A 23,055-nucleotide genomic window follows, 5' to 3' on the forward strand; every position below is an offset into this window, starting at 1 on the left:
GTGCAGGTTCTGTAAATAACGTTGACCAATGTATGAGGTCCTGTGATGTGCTTCTCTCTTTATGTCTTCCAGGTGAAATGCAGCATGCCAGACAGCCACCATACACTGAAACTGAGACATAAGCAATCATTGACACTATAATCCAGCACCATAGGGTGATGTTTGGCCATAGCCAACAGCAACTGCGGAAGTGGACCACCATGTGGACTGACCTCATCACAGGGTAAACAATGTGGGTCAGCATGCATGAACATATGAGCAGGTCAGGTATCGTGTGACTGACCTCATCCGCCATGCCCGGCGAAGGGCTGCTGCCATGGCCAGGGGCCACACAGCCACAGAAGAGCTCCTTGCCAAACTTGGGGCAGCCACCACACAACAACAGCAAAGTCAAGACACTCACATTGTGGAGGTGGATGGCACCCAGACAACAGGTGAGGAGAGCGCAGGTAAGGTCCCAGCAGACATCAGTCTACTACTGTAGCAGCCATACTGGCATCCATATCTAGATGCATATGTCAGGTCAAAATACAGTTGTGGGTGGGGTTTTGTAATGCACAGAAGTGCACATCTATGGTGAAGGACAGCAAATTGTGTAGTATCAGAGCTTGTACTGTAAATGTTCAGAAAATCAGCATTCATGTTGTACCAATGCCACATGTGAATCTGCTGAAAATACCTTTCTCTCACAACTACATAGTTCCCTCTGGTCTGGATGTGGGACAGCAGCTTGAAGCTGGTGAATATGGAATTGTCCTGTTGTGGCTCACCAATACCCCATGCATGTTAAGGGCATGCATTTTACCATGTACACAACTGTCGCTCTTAGCCATATTGTGATATTTGAATGTTCACTTGTAGTAGGGTTAACTGCATTGCATCACAGTGGTCTTCACAGGGGCCTATTTGCAGGAGATTTTACATATCTGTAGCATATCTCACAACCTGTCAGTGCAATAAATCTGGACAAAGATTGATAAAATAGGGGGAACAAATGCCCAAAACTAGGGACATATTTAAAATATTACTCTTATACAGTGCATAGTAAAGGTGTACTCACCCCTATTAAAATGACAGGTTTTTGTGATATATGTAAATGTGACCACAATAAACCATTTCAAATGTATTCCCACGTTTAATGTGACCTATGACCTGTACAATTCAATTGAAAAACAAACAAATCTGTTAGGGGAACAAATATGAAAAATAAAACAACATACAATAAGCTGGATGCATGTGTGCACAGCCTTAAACTAATACTTTGCTGAAGCACCTTTGGATTTAATTAAGCATTCATTCTTCTTGGGTACACCCCTGCCATCAATTAAAGAGACTCTGATTAACACTAAATAATGGTCAGCTGTCCTTGAAGGATTTCCCTGACATTTACTCAGTTGCCTGCTACAGCAAAACTCATGGTTCACAGAGAGCTTACAAAGCATCAAAAGGATCTCATTGTTAAAAGGTATCAGCCAGGAGAAGGGTGCAAAAACATTTCCACAGCATTGCATATACCATGGAACACAGTGAAGACAGTCATCAAAAAGGGGAGAAAATATGAGGCAACAGTGACGTTGCAAAGAACTGGATGGCCCTCCAAATCTGATGAAAAGACAAGACAAAAACTGGTCAGGAAGGCTGCCAAGGGACCTACAGCAACATTGCAGGAGTTGCAGGAATCTCGGCAAATACTGGTTGTGTACTACATGTGACAACAATCTTCTGTATTCTCCATATGTCTGGCCTATGGGGTAGGGTGGGAAGATGGAAGCCTTTTCTCACACAGAACAACATCCAGGTCTGGCTAAAATGCAAAAAAAAAATACATCAAGTCCCCCAAAGCATGTGGGAAAATGTGTTGTGTTCTAATGAGACCAAGGTTGAACTTTCTCACCACAATTCCAAAAGGTATGTTTGGCACAAAAACAACACTTTGCATAACCAAAAGAACACCACCCCCATGGTGACGCATGGTGTTGGCAGTGTCCTGCTTTGGTGTTGCTGTTCATAAGCTGGAACTGGGGCTTTAGTCAAGGTGGAGGGAATTATGAACAGTTCCAAATACCAGTCATGTTTGGCCTAAAACCTTCAGGCATCTGCTAGAAATCTGAAGATGTAAAGGACTTTTACCTGTCAAAACGACAATGACCAGAAGCATACATCCAAATCAACAAAAGAATGGCTTTACCAGAAGACAAAGTTTTGGAATGGCCCAGCCAGAGCCCATACCTAAATTCAATAGAAAATCTGTGGAGTGATCTGAAGAGGGCTGTGCACAAGAGATGCCCTCACAATTTGACAGAGTTGGAGGGCTTTAGCAAGGAAGAGTGGGCAAATATTGCTAAGTCAAGATGTGCCATGCTGATAGGCTCCTTCCCAAGAAGACTGAATGTTCTAATTAAATCAAAAGGTGCTTCAACAAAGTATTCGTTTAGGGGTGTGCACACTTAGGCAACCAGCCTATTGTACGCATTTCATTTTCTATATTTTACCCCTAGCAGATTTGTTAGTTTTTCAATTTGATTGCACAGGTGACAGGTCACATTGAAGGTTTGAAAGGTCTTGAATTTATTTATTGTGGTCTCATTTTATATATCACAAAACCTGGCATGTTAACAGGGGTGTGTACATTTATTATATCCACTGTAAGCTTAGAAAGTTGTTAGAGTAACTGGATTTGTTTTAACATACATTTACTGCAGGCTTTGAAGACTGAAATGCAAATGTGTGTCATTAATTATTGATGTCAGTCTGCAGATCATTCCAGTAATGTGTCAGAGAAACACAAGGTTTATGAGGAACAGACCAAAAATATGAGCCAGACATCTAGACATTCTGTGAAAGTTTGTACAGTTGAGAGGTATGTTCTGTAGGAACTGCCACTGTGCTACACAGGTGAACAGCAATAATGTGTACATGGGTGCAGTGTGTGCTAGGTGAAGGGTCATCACCTACTAACACTACTCACGCATCACAGAGGTGTATATTAGTAGTAACAATAAGTGGAAATGGCTGCACTTCATGATATTGAAGGCCTGTCCAGAGTGTGTATGTTGTGGTCTGACTGTGTGTTGTGCATGTCTCCATTTGGATATTGTGAGGTCTGTGTAATGCCTTTGTGCCATCTCACCTGTATGTGTCTGTGTCCATGTGTGCATGCATACGTGCGCGCACACGCGCGTGTGTGTGTGTGTGTTTGTGTGTGTGTGTGTGTGTGTGTGTGTGTGTGTGTGTGTGTGTGTGTGTGTGTGTGTGTGTGTGTGTGTGTGTGTGTGTACCAGCAAACCTGATAGTGCAGGTATTAATTTACATATGTTGTCTTTCCTTCACAGGTGGACATGAGGGCCATGGTCCCTCCCGCTCAGAACCTGATGTCAGTGTCTCTGTGGACTCTGAGGGTGATGGTAGTCATAGTGAGGCACAGGTGGGATTGTCAGGGGCTAAATCTGTGCCATTGGTTGGCATTCTACTGTTGTCCACAATATGTCCGTACACAGTCACAATACCCACACATACCCCATCCCCAGTGGCCACAGATAATGGAGAGTTGGCAGGTGGTGGTGGCATGGAACAGGCTAGTGTGGTGACTATGGCAAGTGTGAGTATAGACAATAGCCATAGCCAGAGTGCAGGCAAGGTCCCACACAGGCAGATGGACAGGGGTGCTCGAAGGAGGACTGCTGTCCATCAAGCCCCTGTCACAAATTCCACAGCAGGTGTCATCAGACACATGTTTCAGGCTGTCATGGAGGCACAAGCATGTACTGAATGCAACACCAGACAAATACTCAAGGTCTTGGATGCAACTCTTCCTGACATACGTGACGACCTACATGACCTTGTATTGGCCACACATCTCAATACTGAGGCCATGAATAGACGGTGGGGTGAGAACTTGGCAATCCTAGACCATGGAATGTCTGTGCTGGGGTGTGTGGTGGGAGATGAGTGCCAGCCACGTGGATGTAGGTCAGCACCAAGATCAGATGAGAGTCTATAGGGCCACGCACCTTCACACTCCCATAGTGGCAGTACCACCAGCATTACCGAAGGAGAGTGGTTGTTCTGCTACTCTGGGAATGTGAAGGTGCATGGCCATTGTGGCAGTACCACCAGCACTACAGAAGTGGGGTGCTGATCGGACCACATTGGAGCAGGCCATATGTACGTGGTCCTGGCCGGTCCCATCAGGGACACTGATCCAGCAGGCAGCAGTCACCATTGGGGAATAGTTCTGCATCTGGCCTTGGGCCTGGTGGAGCCATTGATTCTCCTGGCAGGACCAGTTCTCATGTCTGTGGCCGGAGATGGTGAACTGTACACCATGCCATGTACGGTCCACAGCTGTCCAACATACCCCTGTGTAGGGCAGCCACATGGTGTGACTTTGTGCATACAAACACACACATCTCTATCACCGGCAGGTCATTTCCAGACACACACAGCACGTCTGCATAGCCCATTTATAGAACATCCCTCCAAACACACACAAATTATGTCAACCATATGGCCTAGCCTAGGCATCTGGCAAACCCACACCACACCCTGTGCATATAATGATACATGTACCACATCCCTGTCATCCATACCATCAATGCAGGGACATGATAATATGGATCTGATGCACAGGGTGAATATAGTACAGCGTAGCTATGCAATGCTGTGTAAGGTGCTGTCTGCTTGCATTTGTTTTGGGTACACATCAAAGTGTATGTACATTATTAAACATGATGCATTATTGGTGTTAGTACAGCTGACTGAATGTAGTCTGGCATGCTGAATTCTGTTTGTGTTCCAGGTGTCTGTGTGTCTACAGGCTGTGGCCCTGCAGACATTACCAACGTGGAGTATGGCAGAGTGGAAACACATTGACCATTTCATAGCTAAGGTACAACTGTTTATGTACATGCTTACCAGGTGTGTGCATGCAACAGTGTGTGAGGGATACTGTTGGCAGACAGTGTGACCTTGCATACATAACCCTTGTTACAGACAGCTAGCCTTCATACATGTCACTGCAGTGTTCTGTAGTACCACAGGCTCATACATACAGAGGAGGTTACTGGAGTAAAGGCACTAGTTCCTTCACAAGCCCAGCCATAACCTTAACCACAACAGATTCACCTATCTTCTCAGCACACAGTAGTTACAGGGCCTTCTAATGTCTACATATTGCGCACACATAGGCAACATGCAATGTGTGTGTGACATTATCAGTTGTGGAGTGGGGGACACAAGGTTTAGTAATGTGACAGTTGGCAGCATATAGCATGCCCACGGCAAGTGCAACACACAGGATGTCCTCTGGTATGCTAGTATGACACCTTCTTTGTGTGCATTACCTTTGCTTACAGAATCTCTCATGACATTAAAGTGCTTCTGATGTGCAATCACTTCTCTGTGCAATCAGTACAGACCTGTATGACATGTTTCTTGTCCCGCAGTTCTGGGACCTCTTTTAACTGTTTCAGTTGTCAGCACAGGTTACACCTTGCCAAACAGGGACTGCAACCTGCAGGGTGGATCAGACATACCTCTCAACTGTACAGTTTACACAGACTGTCTTGATGCATGCCACATATCAGTAGTCCATTTTTTCTAACACCTGTGTCTGTCTGGCACATTGTTGCCAAACCATTGCAAGCTGCAGTCTTAACATAATGGCATACATTACGAGTTGCACACTGCATACCACTCAGACCATCTATGCTAATGCAAACCCTGTTACGCTATCACCATTATATTTTTGTAGGAGCAATATTTGACAGGTGTCCCCATTGTGTGTCCTTTGTCACCCCATTATATATGGCTTTGTGAACAGTCCTTGCTCTGACAGCTTGGGAGTATGGGAACAGATTATGGCCATACCTGTAACCTCTGCATATGTGTGCAGATTGTCCTGATCTCTGACACATAATTTCTTCACATTGATCATGTACATTTGGTTTTCTGGCCAACATCTGGTAAATTCATGACTGACTTTGTAGGCTAATGACAGCCATTGTCATGTAACAACACATACCCTTTGGAAGATGCATTCAATTGCATGACCTGTTCCGCTATCCATTTCCCATGTGTGTCACAGCAATATGTGATAGGTGTGCCCAATGTTTGCTGTTTGCCCCAGCTTCACATAATGTGTTCACCTGGTGAGTGTCTGTAGACTGTTGCAAGATGATGTGATACAGTGATAGAGTAACAGTCTGTCTATCAGCATTATGTTTCAGACAGTTATGAGGTCTGCTGCTGCCATGTCTGTCACTACACTAACTGTGACAGTTTGGCACTGCCTCATAAATGCCCATTGTAAGGGGTCACAGACAACATATTGCTTGCAAACATCAAGGTATTCCATATACATATGTACAGATGGCTGGTATGGGCTGTACAGTTTAACATGTTGCATGTAGAGCAGATAGCATTAACTGGCTCTGCAAAGTACTGCCATGGTGAGGGAGTCAACAGGCCTTAAAATGGTATACCGACACACACAACAATCACAGGGAATATGCTACTCATAAACACATACACAGTTGCCAGTATTGAGTTTAGAACCCCTACATATCTAGTTATTGGTACTACAGTGTTATGCAGTTATTGCATGCACCACCAAGCTTATAGGATTGAACAGTGTCCCAAGGTTCTGCTAAAATGGTTAACATCACCAGCCCTTGTAAAAGTATGGCAATGGACAGTGTACTGGGAGGGTAAGGCCTCAAAATATTGTATCCTACAAATATACACATCTACAAACATGTATACACATACACATTTGCTAGAAGTGAGATTAGAACCATTGCCCAGCTAATTAATTGTACTGCAGTATTGCACAGTTATTGCATGCTCCACAGGGCTTATAGGGCTGAGAAGTTTATACAGGTACTTCTATGGTGGATGACATCAGCAGCCCTTGTAAAGAGGCAGTGGGAAGTGTAATGGGGGGACACACATCAAAATAGTAACACACACACACACACACACACACACACACACACACACACACACACACACACACACAGATTTAGTTATTGGTACTACAGTGTTATGCAGTTATCACACAACACAGAGCATATAGGGTTAAAGAGTGTTTCAAGGTACTTTTAAGGTGCATAACATCACCAGCCCTTGTAAAGTATGGCAATGGGGAAGTGTACTGGGAGAGAAAGGCCTCAAAATACTGTATCCTACAAATACACACTTACAAACATACACTTACATTTGCCTGGACAGTGATTAGACCTCCTACCTATCTAGTTATTTGCACTATAGGATTAGATGTTTTTTGCACAGGACATAGTGCTTACAGGGCTGAGAGTTGTCCAATAGTACTTTTAAGGTGAATGACATCAACAGCTCTTGTAAAGTAGGGCACTAAGATATGTGGTGGATGGGAAGGTCCACAAAACACTTTATCCTACAAACATACACACATTTGTCAGTAGTGAGAGTAGAACCCCTGCCTATATAGTTATTTTATTACAGTGTTACGCAGTAATCACATGCACTACAGAGCTTATGTGACTGAGGCCAGTCCAAAGGTACTTCTAAGGTGAATGACATCAGCAGATCTTGTAAAGTAGTACAATGTGAAGTGTACTGGGTGGGAAAGGACTAAAACTCTTATTCATACACACACACGCACCATGCTTACTTATGTCAGGACTGAGATTAGAACCCCTATCTATTTAGTTATTTGTACTATAGTGTTACACAATTATCGCACATGCCACACAGAATATAGGGGTGAAGCCAGTCCAAAGGTACATCTAAGGTGAATGACATCAGAAAATCTTGTAAAGTAGGGTAATGGGAAGTATACTAGGTGGAAAAGCACTAAAACTCTTATGCCTAAACACAGCCACCCCCACACTTACATATGCCGGGACCGAGATTAGAACCCCTGTCTATCTATTTATTTGTACTGTAGCGTTTAGCAATTATCACATGGGCCACAGAGCTTATAGGGCTGAGCCCTGTCCAAAGGTACTTCTAAGGTGAATGACATCAACAGATCTTGTAATGTAGGGCAATGGGAAGTGTACTGGTTGGGAAAGGCCTCTTAATACTTAAACCTACAGACACACACACACACACACACACACACACACACACACACAAAGGCAGGTGATGTGATATTACAACACCCATTTCAGTACTATCAAACAATGGATCTCGCCTTCATGCTGGTACGTGCAACTGGTTGCAACTGGTATGCGACTATTTGCAGCAGGATATCACTCTATGTCATTCAGGCTATTCCTGTGTATGACCCACTCTGTGTGTGTGTCTTCCTGTGTCTCTCTCTCTATAACTGTCTGTCTCTCTATTCCCCATGTCTATGTGTGCGTATGGTTGATATATTCTAATATGTTGCCCATATATATGTGTGTGTGTATCACACACAACAGATGCAAATAAACCACATACAGGCCACATATGCATGGAGACAGTTAAGGTGTACATAGCTGTGTGTATGCAGAGACATCTGCACAATACAGATGTGTAATCCTATGTGGTTTCTGACATGTGCTTTACTTCTCTAAGTTGGACTTTATTTCAGAGATTGTTGTACTCCAGTCTGGGTTTCTGTGTGCTACAGCCATACCTCTCAACCTATTAGTGCAAAATATCTGGGGATAGCCTGCCAAAATGAAGAGACGGTGGCCCAAACATAGGGAGATACTGTAACTACTTCTCTTATTAATGTAGGAGTTGCTAGAGTTACAGGGTTTGTTTTAGCAGACATTTTCTGACATATGTGATGTTTGACACTGTAATGTATTGTGTCATTACCTACCGACAGAAATCCTCAGATCATCACAGTGATTTACCAGAGAAATACAAGATGGAAGATGCACAGACAGATATTATAAGTCAAAAGCTAGACATTCTTGCACAATCCGGCCAGTTGAGAGGTGTGGCTGCAGCCGATTGACTAATGAAGCCGTGTAAACAGTCCAGCACCTTGGTGATATAATGGCTGGGGATCTCCTGCTTGTGTGGTATTCTTACCTGAAAGGTCATATGTGGTACATTTGTATGGGCATACCTCTCAACTTTACAGGTTTGTTCAGATTGTCCAGATGTTTGTCCATTTTTCATCCATGTGTCATACACCTGTGGTTTTCTGGACAGTTTGTGGCATATACTAAAGAGTGAGAATTAGGAAAATAATGACAGAACATTTGTGTTTCAGACTTTATAACCTTCAGCCAATACACGCTAATGCAAAACCTGTTATTCTACAAACTTCCTAAGTTTGTAAGGGCAATATTTAAAACTCAAGCCTATCATTGGGCATTTGTCGCACTTTTATTTATGACCTTGTCCAGATGTCTTGCTGTAGGAGGTTGAGAGGTATGGGTGTGGGTACAGAGTGCATTCTTCTGGCAGAAATGTCCATTATATGTGTGGTATGCTCCACATAGCATTGTGTTTTCCAGGTACATCAGTGGCAGAGCAGTACAGAGTAATGTCATGAACCACTGACTGACATCTGTGCATAGGTTGATAGATTGGTATGAGGTTAGTAGGTTATTGGCCCTGAAGCCCTTATTACCCTTGCAGATGAGAGTGTTGTCATGTTAAAACATGTCAGCACCCAGAACCTCTGTCCAGCAGGGCCACAGGTGGAATCACCGGACTGTATGTTCTGTTTCCCATGCACTTATACAGGGAGCACTTCACTAGGGGTACTTAGGCCCTTGGCTTGTTGTGGACAGGGAGTGTATTCTGCAGATGGTGGAGTGTGTGGGACACATATCTGTCACACCATCAAGCCCTATTGATATCACAGACCAGGTTGATGCTGTGCCTACAGGTAGATCAAGTGAGCCTTGACTTCTAGATGTGCAACAGTTCCATCAAGGCTGGGTCTGGATTGCTTTGTATGCCAGACAGAGGTCACCCCTGCAGAGTCTGTACGGAACTGAGTAAAGGGACAGTGCTGTTAGCCTATCTGTGTAGGTTAAGTGTTTGTGGTCCTGCATTCTCCCAGTGAGGAAACTGTGTTCTCTCCAGCTGCTGCTTTGTGAGTTACATGCCGAAGGGGATGTTGAACAAAATCATTGGCCTTATAAAGTTAGCATACATGGATTTTATGACCTCATTGTCCCTGGATGGAAAACCCTTATGTCTGAGTTGTCCCATCTATGAAGCTTTCTGTACAACAGAAGCAACATGGTGCTTAGACTTCAGGTTGCTATCAACCTGGGTGTCCAAATGCCTCACTACTGATTGTGTATGTAGGACATTGCTGTTATTGTGATACTATGTGGGGCTGTCAGTCTCCCCAAATGGAATGCTGATGCATCTGCAGACATTCAGCTTGAGGCAATGTTTCTGGCATCACTCATTTATTTTGGTGAGACCCTGTTGTAGGACATCCACATCACTTTGGGTATTGATGAATGTTCTCAGCTTGCAGTCATCTGCCTACTTGGTCAGCCATAGGCCAGTGCTTTTGGCCTGTACCTCAGGGACATATATCCCATATACCCGGGGCCCCCAGAACAATTCCGGGGGTTTGCCACTCAGTATGGCTATACTGTTTCAGTTGGCTACCCCTATTATGATTATGTGGGTTCTATCAATGCACCGGTTTGCTACCCATCTGGTAACATATGGATTGCTGCCTAGTCGACTGAGTTCATGTACTATGGCCAAGTGGTGTATAGTGTGTGAGGCTTTGACTAGGTCAAGGTGGCTGGAGTGTACCATCTTTCCCTCATCCATGCCTTTGTTGGCTGCCCCAGGGAAGTCATCCAGAGTTCATGGACATACCTCCCTTGTGAATGGCAGACTGTGTAGGCTACAATATTTGGATTTTGCCAATGTCACTGTTAATGTGATCTATGATAATCCATTGCATGGCCTTGCGGAATAGGCTAGTTAGGCTGATGGGTCTTTCATTTCCTGGATCGGTGAACAGTCCACTTTGTTGTGAAGGGATGACAGTGGTTGTCTGCCACTTAGCTGTGACAAAGACAATACTCAGGATTTTGGTGTGCAGGGTGTGTAATGATGCTGCCAGTTCATGCCTGAGTTCCTATAGGTTGCAGCCTGAGATGTCTTCAGGTCCCATGAAGGCTGTCTTCCTGACTTTGAGAGGGCAGTGATCTCCTTTTCCCTAGTGATGAGGGTTGGATGTTCAGGTACTTGGAATATCCTGCTTCCATGATGGGGGCAGAGGTAAGACATTTCCACTGAATCTGCCAACCAGTGGATTGGCTATATCTACAGCATTTGTGTATGTGGTGTCCTTGACCACCAGTTCAGCTCAGATCTGGGAGCTTCCTTTGGGAATGCTGACATATGTGAGGGAGGCCTTACTATTGTCTATCTTAGATATGGTAATTTGGACTTGGTTTTGCCTTTAGTGGATTCCACTGGTGCTCTTCTTTGTTTGTTCAAGCTAAGGGGTGATTACTTCCAATTGTGCCTACTCCTTCTTGGTCCTGTTCAGCAATGTTATCTCTGTGTTATATAGTTCCTTTATTGCAGATGTTTGTGGACAGGAATATTCTCCCTTGTGGACAGTGATGTTGTCCTGTCAGGTGTCCCTGATTCCATACATCTCTATATATATGCTGGCATAGTCATTTTGTGTACATTTGTAAGTTGGTGCCTGTTCCTCTAGTGGGGTAGGGGGCTGTTCAGCTGTTTATACCATCCCACTGGTGGTTCTGATCAGCTTCTGGAACATCTTCCTTTTACCATGGCTGGGGGGGTCAGGGGTGATGGTGATATGACACATGACCACTTTTCTGTTGGATCTTGCCAGGGAGGATGATACTATAGGGGTGCTGCAATGGTTGATCATATTGGTTAGTGCCAAGTCTGACATAGGTATCACATCCTTTGGGGGTATCAAGTGACTGTCATAAGGATGTAGCATTGCTAAGATGAGGGAATCTCTGTACATTTCTGTTCTGGCATGGTTGGATTTCCAATCCATGGTTGGGTAATATAAGTCAGGTAGGATCAGGGTGATCAGTGGAATTTGTAGAGGGCCAGATATGTGGGGTGGGTGTCCTGAGTCAGATATGTTGGCCTGTAGCTACCTATAATTTGCATAGGGGTCTTGTCACTGGTTTACTGCACTTGGAGTGTCTCATGTGTCAGACTGCTTGACCAGCCTAGAGGCATGTGTCTCTCTAACATATATTTATACTCCACCTCCTTTGGCTTTGCCTCCCACATTTTGGAGTCTGGCTGTTTGATAGGATGAGTGATCAGGTAAGGATGTATTTCTCTCCATGGCTGTGGGCCAGGTTTCTGTGAGTGCAAACATGTCACTATCTTCCAGGTTTACGACCCTGCAATGAGTGCATTTCCATGTTAAGACTCCTAGCCATACCTCTCAACTGTACAGATTTTCACAGAATGTCTAGATTCATGCCTCATATATCTGGTAGGTTTTCCACATCACTGTGGTTTTCAAGCAGGTTTATTGCAAATCACTCAGGATTGAAGTCAGGATATAATGACAGAGCCATTTGAGTTTCAGACTTCCAACCCTTCAGAAAATCTATCCTAATACAAACTCTGTTATTCTATCGACTTTCTAACATTATAAGTGCAAGATTTAAAAAAGTATCTCTATATGTGGTCCTTTATCCCCCCATTATTTATGGCTTTGTCCAGATTTCTTGATCTATGAGGTTGAGAGGTATGGTCCTAGCATTTAGCAGCATGGCTTTTCATTTGCGTTTTATTGACTGCGTTATGTTGGTAGTATGGACCCCATGACATTCCCTACAAAGGCACTATGTGTGAAGCATAAACCTTTGCCAGAGGCCTGTAGGTCAGGTGAGACAGATGCAGGCCATCTGTAGCAAGGTACCACATTCTGTTGATCATATGTTCCCAGGCTGCCTGACAGTGGATACTCCTGGGATGACACCAGTAAGTGAGCGAAGTGTTCCTGACAATCGCTTTCTGTTTGTATTGAGCCATCACTCTAGGTGATGGCAGGATGCTGCTTCAGGCTAGGGCATACCTGCATAGGGCACATATTCAGCAAGCTAAATCATGTCTGTCTTCCTATAGTCCGGGTGGTACATCTGACATCATTCACACCGCCATGGACCAAGCCAGAGTGATACCTGTACTGTTGTGGGGTGACTTGAGTGCATGTGTGATATGGCAGATGATGGGACCTGACAAACAAGTAACTTTGACTTTCTACTTATCCTGCCTGGTGTGTGGCACATCTGTGTGTCTCACAGTGGAGTCTTTCATGAGTAATATGTTGGGTGTTCGGTAAGGCCTTAGTGTTTGCAAGACCCTGATGTGTGGACTATGCGTGGTCTGTGGTGTCTAGGTTTGTTGAGTTCTCATGTGTTTTTGACTCTGAGGTGTCCTTTGCTTGGGGTTATGATTTCTTGCAGACCTCTACTTATAAAGTCTGACAGTACAATCTGTCATTATTTTCTGACCTTATTCTTACATGATTTGCCAGTGAATTGTCAGACAGCCACTATTTCATGATATTTCTACAATGGTCACTAAAGCATTTAGATAAACAGGTGAAGCACAGTAAACCAGTATGTTTCACATAAAAATATCCTAAGGAAACATGGCCTTGATACCTCAACAGTAGTTTGAATGAACAATACATAATTTATCAACCAAAGATGTATAACTGTAGCTATCAGAAGTCTTATGATGGCACTTACAGTAGTGCATAACTCGTGGAACATTAGTGACAAAATGGCAGCCCCAGCCTAAACGCCACAAATTGAAACATTTTTCTGTGGAGTTCATAAGCAAACTATCATGAATGACCATGAGAAAAAGATAATTCCACTTGAGTGCAGTGGTGCTATAATGAACCACATGTGTGTGAGGCCATGTCTCAGTAGTCAAATTCCCAGCATGAGCAGAGGAGGTAGATACTTTAATGCATGTTGTGCAAATAAGCAGGAAATGCTTGTGCAGAATTAGCATCTTGTGCATATGGCAGAATTAGCATCTTGTGCATATGGAGACAGGCTGCTGTCATTCTCCTGAAGCATATGACATTTGGCATCTTGCATGTTAGAGATGGTTGCTAGTGCTTGTAGGCACAGGGCATTGTGTGTGAAGAAGATTAAGGTATTTTTTTTACCTTGTTTGCTCCCACTTCAGTTGGCACTTTCTAGACCTTTATGATGGACCCTTCAAAAAAGTGGGTGCCTGGCATTACCTAGGTCTCATGCCTACCAAGGCTACAAATATCCAATTATCTTGTGAGTGATGATGACACTGTACTGAAGACCTGAAGTAGTGGTGGCCGAAAGACCTGCAGGACTAGAAAGTAATAGTGAAAACTGAGCACCCAAATGTGTAAGTGTGATTTCATTTTATTATATATTTATTTATTTATTATTTTAGTTTTGTTTTAGCTTCAAACTAATACTAATAATGTGCATGCATTTATCATTCAGCTTATGAGGAAATACATTCCAACTAAACGGGGTGTTACATGTGGTACGGATAGGGATGGGTGGTTCAAGTTGGTGTATGTATCACTGCGAATTCAGTGTGTTGATGACATGTCACATTTTTTGAATGTTTGCAATTGTATCTACACTCTGTAGGTCCACCTGATGCTGAAGAACAAGTTTCAAAGGTCAAAGCACCTTTACTGCCATTTTCTGTTGAGGCTCATATGGGGGGGGGCTGATAATGGGGCATTGCAAAGCTCACAGAAGAAGGGTGAATAATTGTCTTAAGTAGATAGCCATGTAATTCATCATTTTTTGATAGGGAGAGACAGAGATTGGAGTGTGGCCAGCAACATTTGGTTAAGTTTAGGGCCATAGATCATGTCTTCCCCTCTCCTAGAGGTGGGGACATAAATAACAATCTTGAAATTAGAGAATATGGATGGTTTGTTAGACTGGCGAGTGACCTAACCCCCGGTCTGAATAGCATGGTTAGCCTTAAACCAATCCTGGTTAAGCTTAGTAGGTCTAGATTATGACTTGCAAAATTCCTTATATATGTATATATATATATATATATATATATATATATATATATATATATATATATATATATATATATACACATATGTATATATATTTTTATAATTTTAATTTTATTTTTTATGTATATATTCTATAGTATTTTTCATATGTATATACATCTGTATAGATATATATAGATTCTATATGTATAGGCTTTTGGCATTATTAAGATTCAAATATTGTGCTTTATTTTAAAGTTTTCTATGTATTATGTTTGTGTATTAAGTCACGTGATTTTTTTGGCTGTCGGTCACATGACTTTTTAGACCTATATATACTGTGTAAGGACATTTGTACTTTAGTATTGATGAAGGATTGTATCCGAAAGCTCTGCTCTTTGTATTTAAAGTGGTCTTTCTACTGAGAGTTTTGTTTCGCTTTTAAAAGCCAGCCCATAGAAGTGCCCTGGCATTGTGCTGCCCGTCATTAGTTCCCAGTGCCTCTATTAAGTAGAGCCACTGGAGTGCTCCCTGGGGTGAAATTTTGTTTTCCCATTCACTCATCAAGATTTCTCTTGAAGAAGGCTAGTGAGGTGTTCTGTTTGACATGTATGGGAAGACTATTACAGAGCATGGTCAGTCTCTGGGTTATGAACCTGTCTCTCCAGCATGTTCTGTTGATTGTGCTAATGAGGTTGAGGTCTCTGAAATGTGTAGTGTGGAGTGATTGAGATTTCTTTAGATGCAGCATTTCTAACAGAGTTGGGTCACACATGGCTTTGTAAGTCTAGCAGAGATCACCTCTTAGTAGATGATATGAAACAGAGAATAGCTGGAGTTCTTTTGAGTCTATCCATGTAGGACATGTGTTGAAGGCCTAGGATCCTTTTTGTGAGGTACTTTTATGGCCTCTCCTGCTGCTGCAGGTGTCTAGTGAGGTACATGCCAAATGGGGTTTGATTTGATTCTCGTCTGGGGTGCTTTCTGTGCGGAGTCTGCATGTCCCCCCTGTGGTCATGTGGGTTTCCTCCAGGTGCTCCGATTTCCTCCCACATCCCAAAGACATGCAGTAGGTGGATTGGAGACTGTAAAGTGGCCTAGGTGTGAGTGTGTGCATTGTGTGCCTTCTGTGGAAGGTTGGGTGCCGGGCTGGCAACTCCACTGCCAATCATGAGCAGACAGATGATCCCCTTGTGGTGACCCCTAACCGGGAAAAAGCCGAAAGAAGAAGTAGAAGATTGGTCTAATGAGGAAAGAGTAGAGAGAAATGATGACCTCTTTCTTCCTGGATGCAAAACCCTTGGTAATGAAATATGCCACATAGAAGTACTTTCTGACCACAGTGGCAATGTGGTGGTAGAAGGAGAGGTTGCTGTCAACCTGTGTCCCAGATCTCTTATAATGCCTTCAGTGTTCAGTGGGCTCCCATCGATGTGGTAATTAGTGGAAACTGAGTTTTTCCCAAAGGGGATGATAACACATTTTTTGGCATAAAACTTAAGCCCATGTTTTCGACACCAGTCAATGGTTTCAATGAGGCCTTTCTGTAGGATGTCTGCATCACTTGGGGAGTTAATAATGGCTCTCAGCTTGCAGTCATCTGTGAATTTGGTAAGTCAGAATCCCTCTGTGTTTGCCTGGACTTTTGAGAAATAGATGCCAAACAGGAGAGGACACAGGATCAATCCCTGTGGGATTCCACTTGTGACTGGTCAGCAGTCTGACTTGGAGTCCGCTACTTTTGCACTGTGCGTTGTATCTGTGAGCCAATTTGCAACCCACCTAATGATACAGGGGTTGATGCCTAATTTGGTGAGTTTATCAATAATTTCTGAGTGAGGAATGGTACAAAGGCCTTGGCCAGATTGAGATAGGCTGTATGAACTGCTTTACCTTCATTCACTGCTCTGATGACTAACTCAAGGAGGTCAACAAGTTTGAGCAGGCATGATCTACTGTTCACAAAACCAAATTGTGTGTGATCTAGAGTTTTGAGATTCCTTATATCCTTGTTAATTAAGTCCATGATGCTGCACTCCATAGCCTTACATATCAGACTCATCAGGCTAATGGGGCAATAATTTCCAGGGTCTGTAGTCACTCCTCCTTTTTGGAGAGTGATGACTGTAGCAGTGTGCCATTCAGTAGGGCTAAAGCCTAAGGTGAGGCTGTGAGTGAACAGATCACATGGATGTGGTGCCATTTCACTTTGTAATTCATGTAGAACACAGCCAGATATATCGTTGGGTCCCATGGAAGCTGTATTTTTGGCCTTAGACAATACAGCTTTAACCTGTACTGCAGTAATGCAGGGTGCCTGGCATTCTACCAATATTGTGATTGGTCCTTTGGAGGGGGGAGAGGGATAAAGTTGTCAGTGAATCTGTCGGCCAGTATGTTGGCAATATCTGTTGACTCAGCATAGGGGGTACCATTGTGCAGTAACTCAGAGCAAATCTGGGTATTGCCATGGAGATTCTTGATATAACTAAAACAGGCTTTGTGGTTGTTTTTAGTGTCTGCCACAATTCTGACTTCATAGCTGGGTTTGGAGGTTTTGATGAGGGATCTAAACTTTTTGTTGAGGCTAATAAGGGAATTTTTCCAGTCTTGGAACTTCACCTTTTTCTGCAACAGTTTCTTCCTTCTGTTGTAGAGTTTATTAATGGCAGGGGACCACCAGACTGGCTTCCTTTTTTTGGGGGGGAGAGCATCTTGGTTCTGTTGGGTATGGCTAGTCCCATGCATTTGTGTACATGTTCGTGCAGTGCATTGGTGTATGATTCGGCAGTCATGCATCTATTTTCCACTGGCATGTGTGACGTGAAGTTAGCCTCTTCTGTTTTTAGGAGTTCAAAGTAGCTTTGGAGAAGTTTTTCATGGTGGATACCTTAGCAGGGGATGTGGGTGAGATGTGGATTTCCATGGTGATTAGTTTGTGGTCGTATCTAACCAGGGGGGAAATGACTATTGGTGTAGAGCAACGGCTGTTCATGTTAGTAATAACCAGGTCAAGAATTTTGCATCCTCTAGTGGGGGTAAGAATGAGCTGGTCCAGGGCATTTGAACTGACAAATTCCAGGAAGAGTTGGGCCAGTGCATTGGTGCTTGAGTAGTTTTCCCAGTTGATGAAGGGGTAGTTGAATTCTCATAATATGAGAGTGTTCAGTTGGACCCTGATAGATTCCAGGGTGCTTAGGAACATGGAGTGAGAGTCTAGGGACATGGTTGGGGACCTATAGCAGGCTATGACCAGGATTGCAGTCTTACCCAATATTAGTTGTACCTGAAGTATCTCAGATGCATTTTGCTGGGCTACTAGCCTGGAGGTGTGCATATCCTTTATGAATATGGAGGCACCACTACCTTTGAAGCTTAAGTCCATGTTTTGAGGCCAAAAGGTGTGGAATGAGTTATAGCCTGGTGGCAGAGGGGTGCTTTCTGCCCCTTTAAACCAGGTTTCTGTTACCGCACAAATATTGATGTTCTCCATTTTGAGGAGTGCTTCGAGTGAGTGCATCTTGAAATTTAGACTTATAGTGTTGAGCAGCATGACCCTCAAATTGCATTTATTTATAACTGTTACAATGGTAATTTGGTCTTTGGAACACTGGCTAAAAAAGGCACTATACGGGTGGCAAGAGCCTTAGCTAGTACCCGGAAATCTAGGGGTGACAGATGCAGGCCATCTCTGGCAAAGCATTGATGTCTGTCAATCATGTCATCCCAAGCAGACAGATACTGGATCCTCTTAGAATGACACCAGAAACTTAACCAATTGTTGAAGTCAATCATTTTTTGTTTGTATTGTGATATAATTCTGCGTGACAGTAGGATACTGCTCAGGGCTAGTGTCATACCTGCCTGGGCCACATAATCCAAGAGCTCCACTATGTCTCTTTTCATGTAGTCCAGGGAGGTGCGTCTCAGGTCATTCACACCCACATGGACAATGACAGAGTCATACTTGTACTTGTTGTAAAGTGACATGAGTGCATGTGTTATGTGCTGAATTCTGGCATCTGATAGACAGCTGACTGTTACCTTCTCCTTATTTAACACATTGAGTGGGACATTTGTGTGCCTCACTATTGAGTCACCTATGATTAGTCTATTAGGCAAGGTGTTTAGCCTTAGGGGCTTAGGTTTAAGGGCACACTGTGGAGATGAGCTATGTGTCCTGTGGTTTGTGCTGTGTTGTGGTTGTCGAGTACATTTCTGTCTTGGAGGTCTCCTCTGTTTGGGTAAATGTCTACTGAGTGCCTCCACGAAGGTGGGTGTGTGGTTTGTGTTTTTATGTGAGAGCTGTGATAGTGGGTTTCTGGAGGGCTATGTGTTCCATGTGGTGTGGTGCTGGTGTTGAACTTCTCCTCTTGACCAGCTAGTCCAGTCTTGGCTGGAGAGTGCATAGCTTCCAATTTGGTGATATAAGTGTATCTCTCACAAGTCTGAGTGTTGGGAGGTAAGAGGACAGGATTGTCTGTGTACATGAGGCATTTGCTACACTGCCTCAGAATGCCCAAGTGCACACAGGGAACTGCCCTTTAATCATGTCAGGAGGGGTGGTCATAACTACTAATTACTGGAGCTTTTGCCATGAAGAACAACTAGTGCTGATGGTTCTTAGGTGAGCTATAATAATTGCTACAAAATCTATTGAAGCACAAAGCCATTAGGCTATTTGAAGTGCAAGGGAGAAAGAACTAACAAGATCTAAGGGAAAAACTGAAGAGCAGACTTTCTGGGACCAATAATAGTTTACCTCAGCTCGGCGCCACTGAGCGGAGCTTAAACAAGCGCAGATCCATGCCGACACAGGCTTTTTAAACCAGAACATTGAAAGGGATGGAAAAACTGCCCAAACATTTGATAAACTGCAATTTCTGGGACAGAAACCACTCCTCTTGTGGTAGATAGGCTATCTAGTGCTTACCACTCCCAATGATAAGCTAGAAGGCTTCCCTCCAACATAGAAAGGCTTGGGGGGCTCAGAAGCTTGCAAACAGTCCTGGATACAGCAAATCTGTATCCAGACTAGACTTGTTACAGGAAAGGCAGGAACCAAGTGCAAATGCAGGCTTTTAAACCAGAAAGATGAAGGGGGTGGAAAAACTGGCTAAAAGGCCACTAAACTACAATTGGGCTAGGAATCACTCCTGGTACTTACCACTCCCACTGATAAGCTAGAAGGCTTCTCTCCAACACAGAAAGACTTAGGGGGGCTCAGAAGCTTGCAAACAGTCCTGGATATAACAAATTTGTATCTGGACTACAATAGTTACAGGAAAGGTGGGAAACAAGCTTAGAACTTTTTTTATAGAAAGGCAGCTAAAACAGCAGTAAAACAGTTCAAATGCGGTGCAAGTTAGCACATTTAATGCAATTAAATTTAAAAAATGACTAAAAACATGTGCAGAAAGCAGTAAATTAGAAAAAAAAATCAAAATGGAGGCCCTTAGCGTATCAGAAAACAGTGCTAGCAAATATATAAATAATTCAGTCAAGCAAAAATTAAGACAGAGCAGAACTCTGAACAGTTGAAAAGTGTAAAAAATATACTCAGCAGCTCTATATTTCCAGATTGTTTGAGAAGTACATTCAGTCAGAACAAAAGGAGATTCTACCAATGGCAGATTCTAGCAAAGTTTTTTTTTTTATAAAGTGGAAAGGGGAAAAGAAGGAAGAGAAAATAATTCAAGGTTAAGAAACTAAGTGGGTTGGCCTTCTCAAATGTTGTCTCTGTATTACATAGAATGAGCTAATGACACTAGACTGGGAGGAGTGTCCCAGATCAAATTTACAGTAGGTGCAGGCAACTGCAAAGTCACCAAGTATAAGAACAAGACACCAACAGGGAGGGAGGGTGGGGAACTATACTATAGCATCTAGCTACTCACAAACAGAAAACACAACTCTCAGTAAGAAAAAGCAGTTTACAGTTAAGTAATTCAGTAAAAATGCAGTTACAGTAATGAAACACTAACAATGAAAAAAGATAGCTAAAACAGTATAAAACAGTACACATATGCAGTGAAACATTAAAAAAGCTTTATAACAGTGCAGAATGTAGTAGATTAGCTGTATAGCACAATTATTAGCATTAAGAAGTGCAATTTAATAAAATAAATGTAAGAAATAACTTCTTCTGCTCTTGGAATCTTAGGGAATTTCTGCTTTGTCCTAGTGATGAATCAGCACTCCACAGCCTGGTAAAAACAAGCGCAGCCCCCCAAAGACACAGGGTTTAAATACTAGAAAAGATGGAAGAATCTAGAAGCTTACATTACTACCCAGTCCTGCTAGCCCCTGCTCTTTCAACCAATCACTCATGCTAGAGAAGGTCAGGCAACCCTGTTACTCTCACTTACAGAGAAGACAAGACACTATCAGCAGAAGATGGCTGCCATAAACAGAGGAAACTCAACAAACAAAACAACCAGGCCTGGATAATATCAGACCTCTATCCAGACTGTGCTACCTGACTAGAACACAGAAACCTCACAAAAATGCTCAGAAAAGCACAGCTAGAGCACTCACAAAAATAAAATACAACTCTCAGTATGAAAAAGCAATTTACAGCTAAGTAATGCAGTAAAAATGCAATTTCAGTAACAAGACACTATCTAGTAATGAAAAATACAGTTAAAACAGAAGATGGCTGCCAGAAACACAGGAAACTCAATGAACAAAACAACTTAGCCTGGATAACAGCAGGCCTAGTCATAAGTACAGGCTTTGAATCCTCCCACCTCAGTTTGGCTCACTCAGACAGAACTCATGTTACTCATGGAAAAAGGGACATTTCTCTACTAGTTTTACCTGTGCTTGGTTAATAAAGTGATAAAAATAATAACTGCACACTAAAAATGGTAAAGGTGTGTGCTCACGTGCAAGTCAGAGATCAAAGTATTACTGATGTAGTGGGTAGGGTCTATATTAGTTCATCGAAATACTTATTCATTGATTATGCATTCATTAATGGATTAATGGCTAAACAGCGAAATTCATTACAGTAAAGCACATCATTTTTCTCAGGGTTAAGAACCACTGGGCCATCACCACAACTTTACCCTTATCCCCACCGTAGTGTAATCTGAGAGTTGGTATATATAGTTAGGTGGGTTTGATTTAGTGCGGTGTATGTTCCAGAGTACTAGAGGGTGAGTGGTTCTTAACCCTGTGAAAAATTCCATGCTTCATTCTAATGAATTTCACTGTTTAGCCTTAATTGAATACATATTTGACAAATACGTATTTTGATGAATATAGACCCAGTGTGTAGACTGAAGTAGTAATGACTGAGACTGGGATAAAAACTAAGACTGCATGCTGCATTCAGAAGACACATTAAAATGATGCCCCATCTGCCTGAATTGGTGATAGCTCAAAAGGATGTAAAAGATTTTGCAGCACTTATAAAAAAAAGTAGGAGTAGTTCTCTGGTGTCCTGGCCAAATTTCACTTACTCAATATAAATACCTCCTCGGATCTCCCCTGGAAAGTGGCTATTTTCCAACTGGGACAAACCCAGTCAACAAAACGCTTGTATGAATAAATAAATAATTTATTATGGTTGCCACTATATCTCAGTTATTTCAATGTTATCTTTGTACTTTTGGCTATTTAATGCATCCAAATCATTAAGTAGTTATAGTTATTACATCTCAGTGAACCTGCCACTCTAAGATGATCTATGAGTTTTTTTTTCTCATAATCCACTTAAAGTCCCCTTTATATGAGTCATGCTAGATATAAGGAAATATATATCTTTTAATTTTCATGAAAATAGAATGGTAGTAGTTTCTCATGGGCATGTTGCAGAGCTTCTTGAACCTATTTTCATTTTCACATTTTGCCTGAATTTCTTGAGTTGTATTTTAAAAGCAGAAGTAGTTGTAAATGTTGAACGAAACAAGCTCGCACTTACTTAAAACTACACATTTTAAGGCTTCCAGGTTTTGGACCAATTGTTGACCATCTGCCACATTCTCCCTGAGTTTTCCTTTCATTGTAATCCAGCTGCTCTTGTCTCTAGTTAAATTAACAATTAATAGACATTTAAACTACTTTGGTGTTCACCAGTATTTGTAGTGGGAAGATAT

The sequence above is a fragment of the Protopterus annectens genome, chromosome 5.part0 (genome assembly GCF_019279795.1).
Source record: "Protopterus annectens isolate FY-2018-M chromosome 5.part0, PAN1.0, whole genome shotgun sequence".
Classification (NCBI taxonomy): Eukaryota; Metazoa; Chordata; order Ceratodontiformes; family Protopteridae; genus Protopterus; species Protopterus annectens.